This window comes from Helianthus annuus, chromosome 9, assembly GCF_002127325.2.
Source record: "Helianthus annuus cultivar XRQ/B chromosome 9, HanXRQr2.0-SUNRISE, whole genome shotgun sequence".
In the NCBI taxonomy this organism is placed as follows: Eukaryota; Viridiplantae; Streptophyta; class Magnoliopsida; order Asterales; family Asteraceae; genus Helianthus; species Helianthus annuus.
In genome coordinates this window covers 107,746,978-107,764,526 of record NC_035441.2, presented here as the reverse complement: position 1 = coordinate 107,764,526, position 17,549 = coordinate 107,746,978, and the positions used below count along the sequence as shown (strand labels likewise).

Genomic DNA, 17,549 nt, shown 5'->3' with positions numbered 1-17,549 from the left:
CACGCGCATTTGATAGCATCCTAGACTCGAGTATTCATTATCTTGAGTCTTGAAAAATACTCCTTGACTTCAATAAGAGCACACTAAAACATTGACGATTTTGTTGAGGCACGTGTTCAACACGCTTCCCTTGATTTCGCACCTCTACTAAAGACGACGCGTCTGTCTCCCAGGGTACAATAGCCGAAGCAGTCTGTACTGCCGGAAATGGCCACGCGCTCGAGGTTACACTGAATAGAATTATAGTGTTTGAACTTGTGAAAAATAACGATATGAAGGTGATGGAATCTAGTAGAGAAAACTTATCTCTCTATAATTCCCAACATATGGATGTTCAAGTCTTCACCACTTCTCCAAGAATTCTTCATACATATTATCTTTCTCTTGTAGTTTTCTCATGATTCCAATGAGTCACATAGCCTACAATTTTTTTACAAGAGCTGTAGGTAGTGAAGAGTTTCTCTTAATTGGTGATTTTTGACCAAAAATCGGTATCCGAAATATCCGAACCGATTTTGGTACCTCCGAACAATGGTGTCATTATTTTTGACTGAATGATTGTGTCATTATTTTTGACCGAACCGATTTTGGTACCTCCAACATCTCTTTACCCGACGGAAAATGCCACGAGGATCCACACGAACACGTGTTGAAGAAAGACTGTACCGCTCATTTTGTCGAATACGACGTTGTTTTAAATACCATACATCCTCTCATGGTGCTGACAGACGTTTGGTGTTCGTCAAGCGCGTTAACGCCTGACGGAAGCCTTTTTCAGACTGGCGGGTTTAATGATGGAGAACGCGTTGTAAGGGTGTTCGATAAGTCCTGTGGCAAATGTGATTGGAAAGAGATACCATATGGGTTGGTTAACCGGAGGTGGTATGCTACTAATCATGTGTTGCCCGACGGTCGCCAGATTGTGATTGGCGGTCGTCGGCAGTTTAACTACGAGTTTTATCTGAAAACGATGTCTTCTGATAAAGCTTATAGTTTGGCGTTTTTAGTGCAGACTAATGATCCGATTATTGAGAATAACTTATACCCTTTTGTGTTTCTTAACACGGATGGGAATTTGTTTATTTTCGCGAACTATCCGAGCACTAGGTCGGGTGTACTACTTCCGATGCGGGTTGTACAAGGGAAAGTAGTGGTGGTTGAGGTTTTGATTTGTGGGGGTACGCCTCAGGGGTGTTCAAAAAAATCCGGATCCGAAACCAAATCCGAAATATCTGAAAAGCCGTATCCGAAATATCCGAAATTTTGGATATCCAAAAACCGGATAATCCGAATTTTCGGATTCGGATTCGGATAATCCGATTATCCAATATCTCGAAAACTAATTATTTTTTAATAAATGTATATAGTATATGAGCATTATATTTAGTTTGAAGTATTGTAAAAATTAGTAAAAAAGGTAGTAAATAATTGTATTCGTGTGAATTTATGAATTTTCTTAGATTCAAATGTTGGAAATTTAGAAAATCGAATATAAGTTTAGTTTTAATCTATACACGAAATGGATTTGTTGATTTTTTTTATAAATTCGGATATCCGTTTGGATATCCGAATCCGTATCCGAAATTTCTGATATCTGTTTTCGGATATCAATATTCACTATCCGAAATTTTCAGATATCCGGTTTTCGGATATCCAGTTTTTGGATATCTGAAAACCGGATAATCCGATCTTGAACACCCCTAGTGCGCCTAAAGGGGCGTTTGTGAATGCTAACAATGGGAAATTTGATGGAGCATTGAAAAGTTGTCGGTGGATTAAGATATCCGAACCGGAACCAAAATGGGTCATGTAAAATATGCCTTCTGGTCGGGTTATGGGAGATATGGTATTGATGTTGAACGGTGAGGTTTTGATTATTAATGGTGGGTCGAGTGGGACTGCCGGGTGGGAATTGGGGAGGAACCCGGTTTTTAACCCGGTAATATACTGACCGAATAACGCGATTAATTCTCGTTTTGTTGTACAAAAGCCGAGCACGATACCAAGAATGTATCATTCGACTGCAATTTTGGTTCGAGACGGGAAGGTTTTGGTTGGGGGGAGTAACTCACATACGTATTATAGTTTTACAAATGTACTTTTTCCTACTTAATTAAGCCTCGAGGCATTTTCGCCATCATATTTGGATCTGGGTTCATCCAAGATCCAACCCAATATCATTTCACCCGTAACCCATACCAAAATCCAATATGGCAAACAGATAGTTGTGCGGTTCACGGTTCAAAACCAGGTGGTTCTGAACTGGATCTCAGTAATAATGGTGGCACCTTCGTTTAACACACACTCATTTTCAATGAACCTAAGGTTGTTGGTTCTCGATGGCGGTAACACAAGGAGTGTCGGGAAACTGACTTACGAAGTTAACATGACGGCACCACCGTCTGGACACATTGTACCACCAGGGTATTATATGCTATTTGTGGTACATGAAGATATCCCAAGTGAGGCATTTGGGTTGTCATATGAGCAGCGATGGAATAGGGTATAGATATACGATTACAAATTTACATATTTGTTTTGTTTCGCTTTAACACTTTATATAATTGTAGTATATCTTTATAGAAATATAGTTATTTGTTATAAATAATTTTAATTCAAGATGAAAAGTGAATTTCATTCATACTTGCCAATGACCAGAATAATTGTCGGAATTCTTCGGTTATTTGCCGGATTCTTTGTTTTTCGCTTAATTCCTTGCCTAAGCATAACCAACCTAACGTTCCTTCGATCCACAACCGAAATAGCGAAACGCTAACAACCACAGGCAACAAGCTGCGCCGCCACCCCTTTCTGAATTGCAAACCCTAATGTTTGTGCAGAGAACCAGCATGTTTTTGTCCCTTTTTCCTTTGACACAATTGGTTCCCTAGCGCCAGAAGCTATCCAGTTCCTAACCAGGGTCCGACAGGTCATCCACAACAATTGCTCAGCCTCAGGGGGACGGGAGTTTGTCTTTGGTAGATTAGGGTTTGCAATTCAAGATATAATTTAAATTAATTTACTTTTTAATTACTTTTATAGGTGTTTATATTTTTTTATATTGTCATATAGCTATAAATATTTCTTTATTATATATATATATATTTAATTTAATTAATACTAGGTTATTACCCGTGAATACTCACGGGTTATGAATCAGTTTTTCTAAAAAAACAAATATCTATTATCTATTATATATAATAAACATAAATAATTTTGTTGATGTGTCAAGCTATCAGGCCACTGAAATTGGCTTTTTGGCTCCAAAAATCACGGGTCCGCTTGTTTCATTAGTGAAGCCCCGTTTTGCTAATCCGACCCGTTTTATAACCCAAGTATATAAACCATCTAAAAACCTAAATATTTCAACACACCTCATTCTTCTCCTTCACGCCAGACCCTCTTTATTGTTCATCCTCTCTCAAACCCCAACTATCAATTCCGCAGCAATGTTCCTTGATATCTTATTTACAATCATCCGGTAATTTCTATTCTTTTGCTAATTGTTAATACACCTTCTAATTGGTTCTTTTTTCTTTGTTTTTTTCATATGATTTGTTATAGAACAACTTGATTTTAGATTTATATCCTTTCTAAAACCCTAGGTTTCGCATTCTATGAAGAAATCATACTCATGATCTTGAGTCAACGATCCTGAATATAGCATCATCAGGTATCAAACTAATTTGTTCATAACTATTAATATTGTTGTTAGTTTTGTTCTTTCTAAAACGTAGCTCTCAATCACACAAACCCTAATCTTAATCATCATCTGTTTTCGAACATCATCAGGTTTCCTGTATCAATCTATCATATTTCTTCATCCGTTCAATCTTTTTCATGTTGTTTAGTTCTGGTTAGTTTGGGATTAGGGTTCTTACAAGTGCATCTCTGACGATCAAAGTCGTGAAGACCATCTCTGATATTATATTGTTAGGATCCGGTTAATTTGGGATTAGGGATTTTACAAGTTATTTGTTTAATTTGAAACTAATCTGGTGCTTTTGAATCCTCTATACGGTTCCTATTTCCATTGGAGTAAAAAAAAAAACTTATTTTCTGTATTGATCTTTGATTTCAGTTATCACGATATTGATAAGAATTGTTTAACGGTTTATTACAATATTCTTATGCTTTCACTCTGTTTTAAGAACCCTAATTATTTTAAACAACTTTTTTACAGGTTCATCTTCTCTGTTTCCACTAGAGAAGACAGAAGAGAACTTCGAAGTGTCACTGCAACACAAGGTATCAAATTTTGTGTTTTTTTGGTAAATTGTTAATATTTTGACTGTATCAAATTTTGTGTTTTTCGGGTAAATTGTTGATATTTTGACTTATTCTTGAAATATAGCGAACATTATTATAGCCATTTAGAAAATTTCCAAACTTTATTTGGTTTGTTGTGTTTTATTTGATTTGAGAAGATTACCGACGCCCTGTGATGGTTGGCTCCTTTATTCTATTTTTTTTAGTTCTTATATGCATTTTTAGTTAAATAAATTGTTGGAAATAGATTTTTTTTTCAGGTTAAAATTCTTTCAAATGTTACCTTAAGGTTGTCAGAGAACTTTGCTCAAAGCATACTATATTTTTAATGTTTGCGGATGAAATACAAAGTGTATTAGCATGAACAGGAAGAATGTTGGCATGTGACTAGGAAGGCGTACGCCCGATGTCGTTGCAAGTGTTTTTCCCATCTATTTTGTTATTTATGTGGACTTTTAATACAATTATCCAACGATCTTTCTAATTTTGTATTTATTTGATATGAAAGCATTAAGTGGTGGTTGTTGAAATTATCAAGTACTTTTCTAAGTTGTTAAAATTTTAAAACATCCCTTTTGACAATTTTAACTACATAATAGTTGTTAAGTTGTGCAGGCTGTGAAAAAGCTACCATAAAATTTTGATCATATTCAGTTATAGTGTAGGTTGGAGAAGGAAGTGTGGCCTAGGGTAAATCAACGATGTAGGGTGATCTAATGTTCGACGTGTTTGGTGCAGAAAGTGATTGCGGTTCCTTCAAATATCTCGTAGCCGGTGGTCATCAAGAAAGTTATTCGGACGATATATATGGCGACTCTTTGATTCATATGGCTGGCTAGAAACGCTAAGATCTTCTCCAGGAAGACGAATTCGTGGGAGGAGGTTTTCAACGAGATTAAATCCAATTTATTTTCTTTGGCTCAAGCATAGGATTAAAATGAAATGTTTAGATTGGCATGTTTGGTGTCACTTCATATATAATCTTGGTGTTTGTTTTTTTGTATTTACTTTCAAACAAAACTGTAAATTAAAACTTCTTGGGTACAATACCAAGGTAGTCGTTTTTAATGTTTGAAATTTATGTTTAATTCGATGTAATTTAATCTGGTTAAGTTTCAATAATTTTTTTCCCAGTTTAACATATTATTAAAAGTCAAATCATTACCTAATTTATTTAAGTTTATTGTTAGTAAATCGTTACCGAATTTATTAAAAGTCAAATCGTTACCTAATTTATTTAAGTTTATTGTTAGTAAATCATTACCTAATTTATTACATTTATTCAAGTTTATTTTTAGTAAATCGTTACCTAATTTATTACATTTATAACCAGTTATTTTAGTATTATAATTTATAATTTTATCTAATTTAATTATATTTATAACCAGTTATCATAGTATTATAATTTATAACTTTATTTTTAAAGACCTTCGTTTCCCACATATATATTACTATTAATACATGTCATTAATTAGCTTACTAAGTTAAATGTACGCAAGTTTTTTTTAATTATTTCCTTAATTTACAATCATGAATTACTACTAAACAACACTATCATATCTACACCCACTTGATATACTATCTTTCGCTGCAGGTGAATTATTTAACTGGATTTGTTTCTAGACAAAAATAAGGATTATGTCGTAGCCGAGCATCAAAATTTATTATCTTCACACAGAATCTTCCAAATTTTCCTCCCTTGGTAAGCGATTTAAGGCTTAACTACTCTCTACAATAATTGCAACTTCTTCGTTATAATGTTCTTTATTTTGATGTTCTTGATTGAAAGCATTGTTCTAAAATCTTTTTGTTTCCGTTTTTTCTTCATTTAAATAATGAATTTATCACGTTCGATAAAGGGGTTAAAAGGCCACCAGGTATGTCACACCCCAACCGATGGCGGAAACATCGGGGTGCAAGCACTAAGCGTTCAGATTGTTCATGAGAATCCATAACACTAAATAGTCTCAATATAAGTTAGATTCATTTCAGGCAATTGTCTAAAACAACATCAACCACCAAAACATAGTATCAAACTAAAACAAACATAATCCTTGTTTCAAAGTTTCTAGTTTTAGCTACGTGGAGTATCTAAGTTCCATCCTAGCTTGTTTCACGATTCCTAGCATCCTGTCAGCCTGCAACATGTATTAAAATAAAGTCAGTACAAAATGCACTGGCGAGTATACAAGTTTGACTAATAGCATAATAGATTAGAACAACTCATATCCACCGTGTAAATGATACAAAAATAGTTTCAGCCATGCTAGTGTTCGCAGTCCAACAAGTGATAGCCCAAGTATCCCGATGCTTTAGTGTTTTCCCAAGTCTCAAGGGAAACTAGAATCCTCCTAACAATACCCCCGAGAATAATGGGGAGGTGCATCTCCTATAGCGCTACTATAGTTAAGGCGAAACTACACACTCTGGATTAAACGTCCACATAGCACAAAGAGTCTAGAATCAAGAATCACAAGTTTCACATACACATAGGATAGAGTTTAGATTCCAGAAGTTTCAAGTATGATAGTTTAATAGAATACATGATGCATCCCAAGTTTAAAACGAAAAGGGATCGAGTATACCCACAGTGATTGCTTAACAGATTAACTGTTATTGGATCAAAGGGAGCTCTTTAGGTTTAGCCTGTTTAAATTACAATAGATAAGCGTCAGACAAAACGACGAGATTGCGCGAAGTGTCGGATCAGTCATTGGATCGGTTGGCAGTTCGATCGGATGGCTATCCGATCGGATTGCCATTCGTTTGATGTGATTGTAGTGAGTGAGGGACGGATTGCCATCCGATCGGATGGTCATCCGTTCGGATGGCCATTCGATCGAATGGTTATTCGACCCCAGTGTCAAGATTCCAAATAGTTACCAAGTGTTCAAGTTTTCGAAAAAGTTTCTAAGTGTTTAAGGTTAAGAGGCAAGCGTCACCTGATCGGATGGCGGTTCGATCGGATGGCTATCCGATCGGATTGCTATTCGATCGGGTTGTCTTTGTCCCGTTCATAACCTTGTAAAGTTTCTAAGTTTAATGTGACGGATTGGTACGTGTTGGGACAATGGTAATCACACCAATATATAGCCGTTCTGATCGGATGGGAATCACCCCGGTCCGTCCAGTCGTCTGCTCTTGGTGATGCTTATGTCGGAATCCGTACTCCGGTCATCTTCTCCGGCAGCAATCCATTTCCAAGCTGACTTAAGACTAATCATCAAGTCTTTAGTCCGTTTAGACCCAGATCTCAACATTTTAGGTAAAAGTTTTTAAGAAAAAAATGAAGATAGACATAAGTTTTAGCCGAAAAGGTCTAGATTTAGTTAAGATTTAGAGTAAAACACATGAAATTCTTCAGATCTGAGCTAGATCTCGACTAGAATGACATCACACAACAGTTTGGTACAAACCGCCATGATGACATCACCTTCAAGAGCTCAAATTGTAGAGATTTCACGATGAAAAGTGAGATTTCAAAGGAGAATCATGTAGGGAATAACGTGTAGATCAAAGATGTACGAGAATCTAGTGTAAAACGTACCAAAATCACCGAGAAATGGAAGAAAAGTAGGAGTGTGTGAGTCTTGGTCGAGTGAGGCTGTCACATTAGTGAGAATGACGTGACAGGCCTATTTATAGTGTTAGAGAGAGAAAGTGAGGCGGTGTGCATGGATCGGATAGCAGCTCGGTCGAATGGCCATCCGATCAGTTGATCATTTGATCGGATGGTCATCCGATCGGATTGCCATTCGGCCAATCCCATCCTTTCTGTGTTCCCGTCTTTGATTCGTTTTGCGTGTTAGATTAAGCGTTGCGTATTATTGAGTAATAGTATCTCATAACTAGATTATATCATTAACATAAAAGTTTCCATAGTTTCCATAGTTTCTGCCAGTGACAAGACTCCAGTCCCTCGTTCAACCAAGTCCCAAGTTTCACGAGCCTCAAGAGTCAAGCACCAAAGTATCAAGAGTCAAGAATCTAGATTCCAAGTATCAAGAATCATAGTTTCCAAGTATCAAATATCAAGAATCATAGTTTCTAAGTATCAAGTATCAAGTATCAAGAATCATAGCATTAAGAATCAAGTATCATTGCGTAAGATTAACCAAGTATCAAAAGTATCAAGTATCACATAGTATAGGGGCTAAAAGTGTCAATTAGCTAAAGTCTAGGAACGCAGGCGTTACAAGGTAACAACCACTTTGACTTATTTTTGTCTCTCTAAGAATCCCAACTATAAGCTGAGTTCTGTTTAGCGTCTTAAGGATAAAAATTTCGTAGGTTTTTTATTTGAATCGTTTCAATGTACATTAGATCTTGCTTTATAAAAAATATGTTACTTTTAGCTATTTGTGATAACACAATGTTGTTTTGTAATACCACAGATTTTCAAGTTTATTGGAAAAGATATCTCTTATGAGCAAGTCACTATTGGTACCCTTATCTTTCGTGTGGGTTTCTTCTTCCTTTTTTTTGCAATTTAAGTGATGATTTGGAGTTTTCAATACATATATAGATGGGTTGATTTCTGTATGTTTTTATATTTGATATGTCAAGTGTTAATTTGTGATCTTTGAAGTAGTGATCGTTGATGTTGTGATTAGGGTTGTGGATATTAACGGCGGAGTATTACCGGTATAAGTACACTTGGTATTTCATTTTTGGCTACAATGTTGTTTTGTAATGCCACAGATTTTCAAGTTTATTGGAAAAGATCTCTCTTATGAGCAAGTCAATATTGGTACCCTTATCTTTCATGTGAGTTTCTTCTTCCTTTTTTTTTTTTTGCAATTTAAGTGATGATTTGGAGTTTTCAATACATATATAGATGGGTTGATTTCTGTATGTTTTTATATTTGATATGTCAAGTGTTACTTTGTGATCTTTGAAGTAGTGATCGTTGATGTTGTGAGTAGGGTCGTGGATATTCACGGCAGAGTATTACCAGTATAAGTGCACTTGGTATTTCATTTTTTGCTACCGTCGTTGTGGCTATCGGTGGTTCCATTTTCGACTATGATCTTGGTGTTTCCGGTAAGTTTTCCTTTGATATCCTTTTCTATTCATCTCTGGTGAGATTTGTGTGACTGGGTGTTGAAAATATAACAATTCAAATGGTTATCTAAGTTATTTATTTTGTTTTGTACAGATATATGTTAATGTTAATTAGAGAGTTGATGCGCCCATGATAAAGTCTGAAATAATTGTGCTTGAAGCAGGTTTATTGGGCTTGAAGCAGGTTCGTGGTATTCATGGGCTGTTGTGATCATGTTGTCGTGTTCATGGGCTGCTAAGTAATGGGCTGGGTTTGTATAGAAGACATCTGAAGCTGAGATGCGAATAAATCAGTTTTTTATGCTGCTATATAAATCATGTTGTCAAGGAAACTAGTGTTACGTGTGTCAAAAGATGGTCAAGAGCGATTCACAAGCCTTTAGTCCAAGTGGTTCCAAACATGTATAATTCCTAAGTTGTATACATAACCGATATTTGTCTTTTTCTTGATGTTTTTGTACACGACTTATAAAGAAAACTTCATACCTAATGATACAATCCACTTTGTTACTAATTTATGTAACGTCACTTTATTTGCATTACTTTTATTAATACACTTATATTAATGTAATTTTAATTTTCCTGCCCGGGTTGCCACCCGGGTGATAACCTAGTACATATATATATATTAATAAATGAAAATTGCATGATGAATAAAGTAGATTAATCAATGATAACAACGTCTGTAAAATTGAACAGTTATAAAATGTAATACTGACAAAAACAAAGTTATTATATATTCGTTCTATATCATAGCTTAAAGAATAATAAATAATTTAAGCGACAATTTCTTCATTAACTTCTTCTTAAACTTCTACTTTAACACGTGCAAGACGTCGTTCACGAATACGGACCAAAGCTTCTGTGCCTCTAAAAACCATCATATCAAATTTTGACTCGGAAATCATGTCAAAGATAATAAAGTGTTCATCTTGAATTTTCATGTCTTCTTTAATACGATTCCATCCTGTAGTCATATAAAAATTTTGACCATGTTTTTCCATAACAACCAACCATGTACGGTTAGGAAAAGCGATTATAGTAACATGTTTCGTAGGTAGTATGTTCTTCAACTTATGATGAACAAAAAATCTATCGATAAGCTGCAAGTACAAAAATAATTATTTATATTAAAGAAAGCTTTATAAAATTTGTCAAATACTACTATAGTAAAAACTTCAAAAAAACACAAACAAAATAATTACCAAATGATCTTTATGTTCAGAGAATTGGGATGCTTGGCAATATAAGAAATCACCTTGAGCAAGTGCCAAATCTTGATAAAAGTACATCAATCTAAAAGTTAGACTACCTTCGTAAAGAAACAAAAGCAATGAATTCTTTGGTAATATAACACACCGTGTTTTGAGAGTCAAAGTCAAAGTCAAGATTTAAGTCAAAGAGAGAAAAGATTGCTGATTACAATCTGACTCTCCTTGCCCACTCCCAATTTTGACTTCTTTGACTGTAGATGGTCTAATTTATGTTTTTACGTTAGTTGTATTATGTGGAGTAATCAGTTAAATCGCAGTAATCGAAGTATATTTATCAATACGAACCGCATTACGACTTTGAATAGTAGGAAGTAACAATGCGATAAAGTTAGTTAAACGATAATCGAACTACTCTAATTATCATCGAACTCGAAACTCGAATATCGCAATGATTGGTTATTGTTATACGTGTGTGTGTGCCTTATGTGTTACTTGTGCATGCTTATTCATGTTATGTGTGGTAATCAATCGAATCGCAATCGAACTCAATCGCAATCGAATCGCAATCGCAAACCGAATACGAACTAAGGAGGATTATATGTAGATATAGTATAATAATTGGTGGAGAAGAGACAATGCAAGATATGAAATAGTTGGGACTAAGAGTAATTTGACTAGGAAACATTATCGCATCGCGTCGCTCGCAATTTTAATCGAAATATCAAAAATCGTCGCACCGAACACTCGAATCAGGCAGATGAACGATCAGGCTACCAGCCGATCGAACAGCCAGCCGATCGGACTGCTGTCCGATCGGACAGGCTGTCCAATCGAGCTGCTTGGCTGATCGGTCAGCCATTACCTTTTTTGGCATCCTATAAATACCCCTGTCATTGTCAAACTTTCTACTTTTGGAAACCTCTGTCTGGCCAGCACGCTCAGCTCACCTTTTCTTCGATTTCTCTCGATCCCGATAAGATTTCGTCCTAAATCTTGTACTTTCTTGATCTAAACGCACCCCTACACCTTTCTATCTTTCAAATCTTAACTTTTAACCGTGAAATCATCGAGATTCAAGTGTTCTAGGATGATGTCATCATGGTGTTCTTGAAGAACTTCACGTTTCGGTCTCAATCCACCATGAATAACTTGGATCTAGCCGATTTCCACATAAATAAACAAAGATCTCTCATAGATCTAAACATACACACGGTAAAAAGGATTGAAAGATGGTTTCCCAACTTTCTTTCAACTCTTTTACACTCAATGCCATTCAAACCGATAGAGACGGAGCTCGAGCCGACTGACTAATCATCATAATAGCTGTGCAGTCCAAGATCCGGGTTCTATCCATGAGGTTCACCGATTTCGGGCTAAACGTTAAACAACCGTCCCGAACAGTTCACTGACCGGGTTTGGGTGATTCCTGTCCGATCAGGAGAACCAAGTAAAGACGAGCTTTCTGTTGTTTGACTCGTTCTCAAAATACCTCGATAAAATGACAAATAATTAGAATGACCAAGTGTTAAACGAATAGGCTGATCAGGTCAGGGTGGTGACCGATCGGACTGCTGTCCGAACGGACAGCCAGCCGATCGGCTAGCACATGGTCCCACACTTAATCAACTTGTTGAAGTTGGGTATTGAACGAACAACTAACTGACCGGACTGCCGTCAGTTAATCGATTTATCAACATGTTCGATGCACTAGGAGTGCCGCCCGATCGAACAGCCGTCCGATCGGATGACACCCTGCTGAGAACTTGTTATACTAAGGTACCTAACCGATCGGGCTGCCGGCCGATCGAACGACCGTCCGATCAACCGACCTGAAAGGCAAGGATACTTCAATGTTTTAAAATGTTACAACCAAAACTTCAAAAGTCAAACCATCATACACAAACACATCCTACTCAAAGGAAGAAACAATCCACTCGAACAGCCATCCGATCGGACTCTCGTCCGACCGGACAACTGTCCGAACGGACTATCAACCGAACGGTCAGCCATCCGATCGAACTACCATCCGATCGACCAACTGTCCGATCCTTCAACACTTGTTTCCATTTTACGCGTTGCTTATCGTTAGGGCTGTAAACGAGTCGAGTCGAGTCGAGTCGAGCTAGACCCAGCTCGAGCTTGGCTCGAACTCGATTCGAGCTGGCTCGGCTCGAGCTCGAATTTCAAATCGAGCTGAGATTTGAGGCTCAAGCTCAGCTCGATTAGAATTCGAGCTAGCTCGGCTCGGCTCGATCTAGCTCGAACTAACAAAGAACCGCAAAATTTACTACTTAAAAAGCCCTTAAAATGAATTTCTTCATAGACTAAGGGCCATAATTGCCATTTAATTTAACAATATGGCTAAATATGCAAGTATAAATAGTTAATTCACTTTGTCCATTGTCTTTACCTTCTTTTATAGGGGAGATACTCTCTTAATTTTTGTTTTTTAAGCGATGTGGGACAAAAAAATGAAGGACGTAAACCTTATTGAGCCAGCTCACGAGCCGAGCCAGGTCAAGCTCGAGCTCCGCTCGTTTACAAATCGAACCGAGCCGAGCTGGCTCGTTTACAACCGAGCCAATTTCGAGCCCGGCTTTCTTCGAGCTTTTTTGGAGCGAGTTGTGAGCTACGAGTTTTTTGAACACCCCTACTTATCGTTATGCTATCGAACTATTCAGGCAAACCCTACTCTCAAGCGCTCCCTTCAATCCATCAACCGCAGTGAGTATACTCGAACCCTTTTTGCTTTCGCACTTTTGGGTGTTACATACGTTACTTATTCTAAATCACTAACGAACACACTATGCAATATTTAAACGCTAACCATTATCGCATGTATTACGTGACTAAATGAATGCTTGTTGTTATGTTTACACGTGGAATGCTGTCTACCTGCCTTAACGACGATAGTACTATAGTTTGGACTCAGCACCCGTTCACTCGGGGGTTGTTAAGGACAAATACTTGCATGGATTACGGTGGTAATCATGTATTGCGAACTGCCTCGGGCAGTCAACCCGCAGTCATTGGTATCGATAGATCTATGTCGATAATTAACATGCTTCGTTTTCCTCTGTGTACGTGCTGGTTATGCCTAAGCTATTTCGAACTCTATATGCTATTATTAAACTTGTATGTTCACCTTTACACTATGTGTATTGACTTTTATTTTAACGTATGTGACAGGCAATTAGGATGCTTAGCTGCTAGGAAGGCGAGGCTAGAATAAGCGTCTAGAGCATAGTTGTCTGTAGATCTTGCAGCATGAGTCTCTAGAAGCAGATAAATAATTTTTATATTTAAATCTGAGTTGTCGGAACAGAAATATTTGCCTGGATTTTGTCTGTAATAATTTATTTACTGTTTGAGATACGGTATGGGACGTATTATTTGAATTGAATAGTAATGATAATTGTTATGGAAACTTCTGGACAATCTGTTTCGCTCAGTGCCATGCCCCGATGATTCCGTCATCGGTTGGGGTGTGATAGGTAATATTAGTGACTGAATCATATTAGACTATCCGTCGTGGAAAAAGTACGGAGAACCTGCTTTCCTAATTTTGACAGTAAAAATTCTTCCATCCATCGTAATGATTTGAACCAATACCATCAGGAGCTAACTTGTAATCAGCTACCTAATTGTGGTAACTCCTCGGTAAAATCTGTATACAAAGTAAAAATTAATACAAACATATAATAAAGAAATGAATTTGATAATAACATCGACATACCCAAGAATTCATCTTGTTGTTTGGTAGATAACGTAAAAAACAATTAAGCATCTTCAATGATAATTGAACTTTGAATTGGATGAAGATGCTTTAGGTATTATGTATATTTATAAGACATAGTTATTTATGGTTATAGTAATTGGCTCAATTGTGGTGCAAGTAATTTTGTATTACATACAAAAATATATCATGATTCTATAAAATAAGATATATCTATCTCCTATACTAAAGCAAAATATTGTTGACTTTTTGACCTTTGATGTGGCAATGCTCTTTGGCCAGATAATTGTTTTTTTGGGCGGTGTTTTCCTTTCTCTCATTTCTTATTCAATTTCACGAGCGCCTAATTATCAGTCAATAGCTCTTTCCCTCATTCTCTCTTCTTTCCAAAATCACTTCAAAGAAACCCTAAAACCATTTGTCTGTCGTTCAAGCAACAAGGTCAGTTTCTTTTATCTTTTGGTTTACATGATTCTCCTATCTTAATGCTTTCATTATATTTAATTTTGTAAAAGAGAAACAAGAGAGAGACGGGGCAGATGAGAGACGCAGACGGGAGATGGTCATCTTCTCCGACGACTGGTGTCAGTGATAGGGCTTTCTTAGTAGCCAGCGACGGCGGTGGTTCCAAAGTGGTTGTTGTTGTTGTCATCGGTGGTCAGCAAAGGGTGAGATCTGTCTTCCAACGGCTAGGGTTCCGCCATGAATCGCTGGCGGCAACGAACATTGATTATTGACATAGTCCAGTCGATATCAATTTCATGCTCTGTGACTCTGAGTTTCCAATTGAAGGTACAATTTTAGTTGGTATAGTTTTTATTTTGGTTGTTGTTCTAATTTTACTTTTACAAACTAAACCGAATGGTAAAATAGTGTGATAAAAATCTTTGTGTTTGATTAAAATATAGAAAAAAAACTTGAGTTTGGCATAACTTTATCAGGAACAAAATGGCACTTTAGTTCCAAGAAGCTTGAAGAGATATTAGCAAAACCGATTCACTGGTGGTGAGAATTCGAAGTCTAATCATCTAAACAAGATCCATTCCTGCAGTAGCTAGTGAAGTTATTGGCAAACTACCAAAGGTAATCAGTGAGATGAAATTAGAGATGACAAGTTGGAAAAGGTTGTCCTCTGTTGAGTTAGTCAAAATTGTATTTGAATGTATGTTATATTTTCTTAAATGGATCTGTATTCTGTTTCTCACATGATTTCCCTTGCGTTTTACGAAATGTAGGAAAAAATGGTGGATGGAGATCAACTGAAACTGGACATATAATTGTTACTACAGTTGGAGGTAGAAATGGTCCCGAAGACGGTATTCTACAATCTCTTTTAAAGGAACCACTAAGTTTGTTGATGAATCTACTTTAGAAATCAGTGGAAGCATAATGAAGTTACTTTGGATTACTTTTCCTTTGGAATAAGATGTGAGTTGTTGTTTGAGGTTAGCCGACTTTTTAAATCCAATGATACTTATAGATTTGCGGCATTCTTATAGATTTGCTAGAGTCGGACTTTGATAATCCTATCACGTTATCACAAGTCTGTTTTGTTCTTACAGATCTTCTACAGTTGGACTTGATCTTATTGAAATCAGGTTAGTTACCGATAGAAGGATTTAGGTATTCATAGGTGATTTCTTTGATTTAACGATTTGTTTTTAACTAGATTTATTTATACTAATCTGATTTAATATAATGTATTACATGTATAACCTCTTCAGATACCAAGATGTTGTTTTAAGATTTAGCGCCTTAAAAGGTATGCAACAAAAGTCCTCCTTTACTTTCTATTATTATCACATCTATCTATTTTTTACTAATAAAATATGTTCATACTTCATACACTATTCAGGTTTTATCAAATGTATATGTAAGAAAAAACATGGAAGATGATTTTATTGAACATATGTGGCTGATGGGGTTGCATTCACAGAAGGTTCAAGAAGAGTGGTAGATGATTCAGGGTTAAAACTTGGTAACTTTAACCTTTTTCTCTCTAAGCAAGATTGTTGTGTTGGCTAACGGGTCAAAGCTGGCTGAGTTGGCTTACGGATCAAAACGGGCGAGGTTTGTTAACCTGTCAAACTTATAGGTTGGGTTGACCGACGCCACACTTTTTGTTAAACATTTTCTACAAAATCAGTTATTCTTACATATCCTTCTATTTTTTTGCATTTTGTATGGATTTGTGTTTTTGTTATTGATAATTGGTTGAAGAACTAACTTATGATGAAAGAACGCGTAGGCTATGATGAAAGAAAGCGTAGGCATAATTATTAAGAGGTTAAATGCTTTGAATTTTAGGTCTTAAGAGACTAAATTATGGACTGTTAGCATTAGGTCATCTATATAATGGGATATTCGGTGTTCCTTTGTTGGTTATCATGCACAAGTCGCAAGTGTTCTTTAGCATTAGGTGTTTTTATGTGTTTGTAAATGGAAATTTTTTAAAAGATTAACATTAGCATCAGGTGTTACTAAATATGCAACTTATTTTTATGTATTTTATTTTTATGTTTTATACGATTTCAATTGTCCAACCCGTGTACCACACGGATAAGATGGTGGGCCCGGTTGATTTTGACTAAAGCTTATAATATGGCCCGATTGACTTCCTGTTAAGTGGTATATTGCTAAGGATTTGCCAAACAATTTGTTGAAGCACATTACCTTAGAAAATGAGTATAATCATATTACCAATAGCGGGGACTATATATTTGGTTGTGTAATTTGTTTGATGTTTTAACTTTTTTAATCCCATTTTTGGTTTGGTTATTTACATATTTTATTTAGTTGAAGTTAGAATAGGGATTGCAAGTGTTGAAGATCTTTAAGGAGGAGTCTAGCAAGCAATGCATGTTAAACGATTTTAATTTCTATGAACATGTCAACAGAGAATTCAAGAAAAGAAAACAACATTAGTTCAAGACACGGGTTTGGTCTATATGCCTAACCACTGCATTTATCCATATTTTTTAAGTAAAATTTATAAAATATTCACTTTTGTTTGTTTTTTTTTTCTATTCACTATTCAGATGTAGGAAGGAAAACCCAAGGAATGAATTAAAGTAGAGATTGAACCACCAAAATCATATGAAACTTCTGTAAGATCTGTGAAGGTAGCTACATCGAAAGTACATCGAAAAGTATTATTGCTAATGGTGTTACTAACGGTTGCTAAAGCTTTTTGGCTGAAAAGTATTATTGCTAATGGTGTTACTAACGGTTGTTAGGAAGTTACAGTGCCCATCATGGGGTCTGAA

The 17,549-nt window shown here is 36.2% G+C and overlaps 1 pseudogene; it reads left to right on the top strand.

Moving 5' to 3' along the window:
• The first annotated feature begins 559 nt into the window (after positions 1-559).
• On the top strand, positions 560-9,438 carry LOC110876060 (annotated as a pseudogene).
• The last annotated feature ends 8,111 nt before the right edge of the window (positions 9,439-17,549 follow it).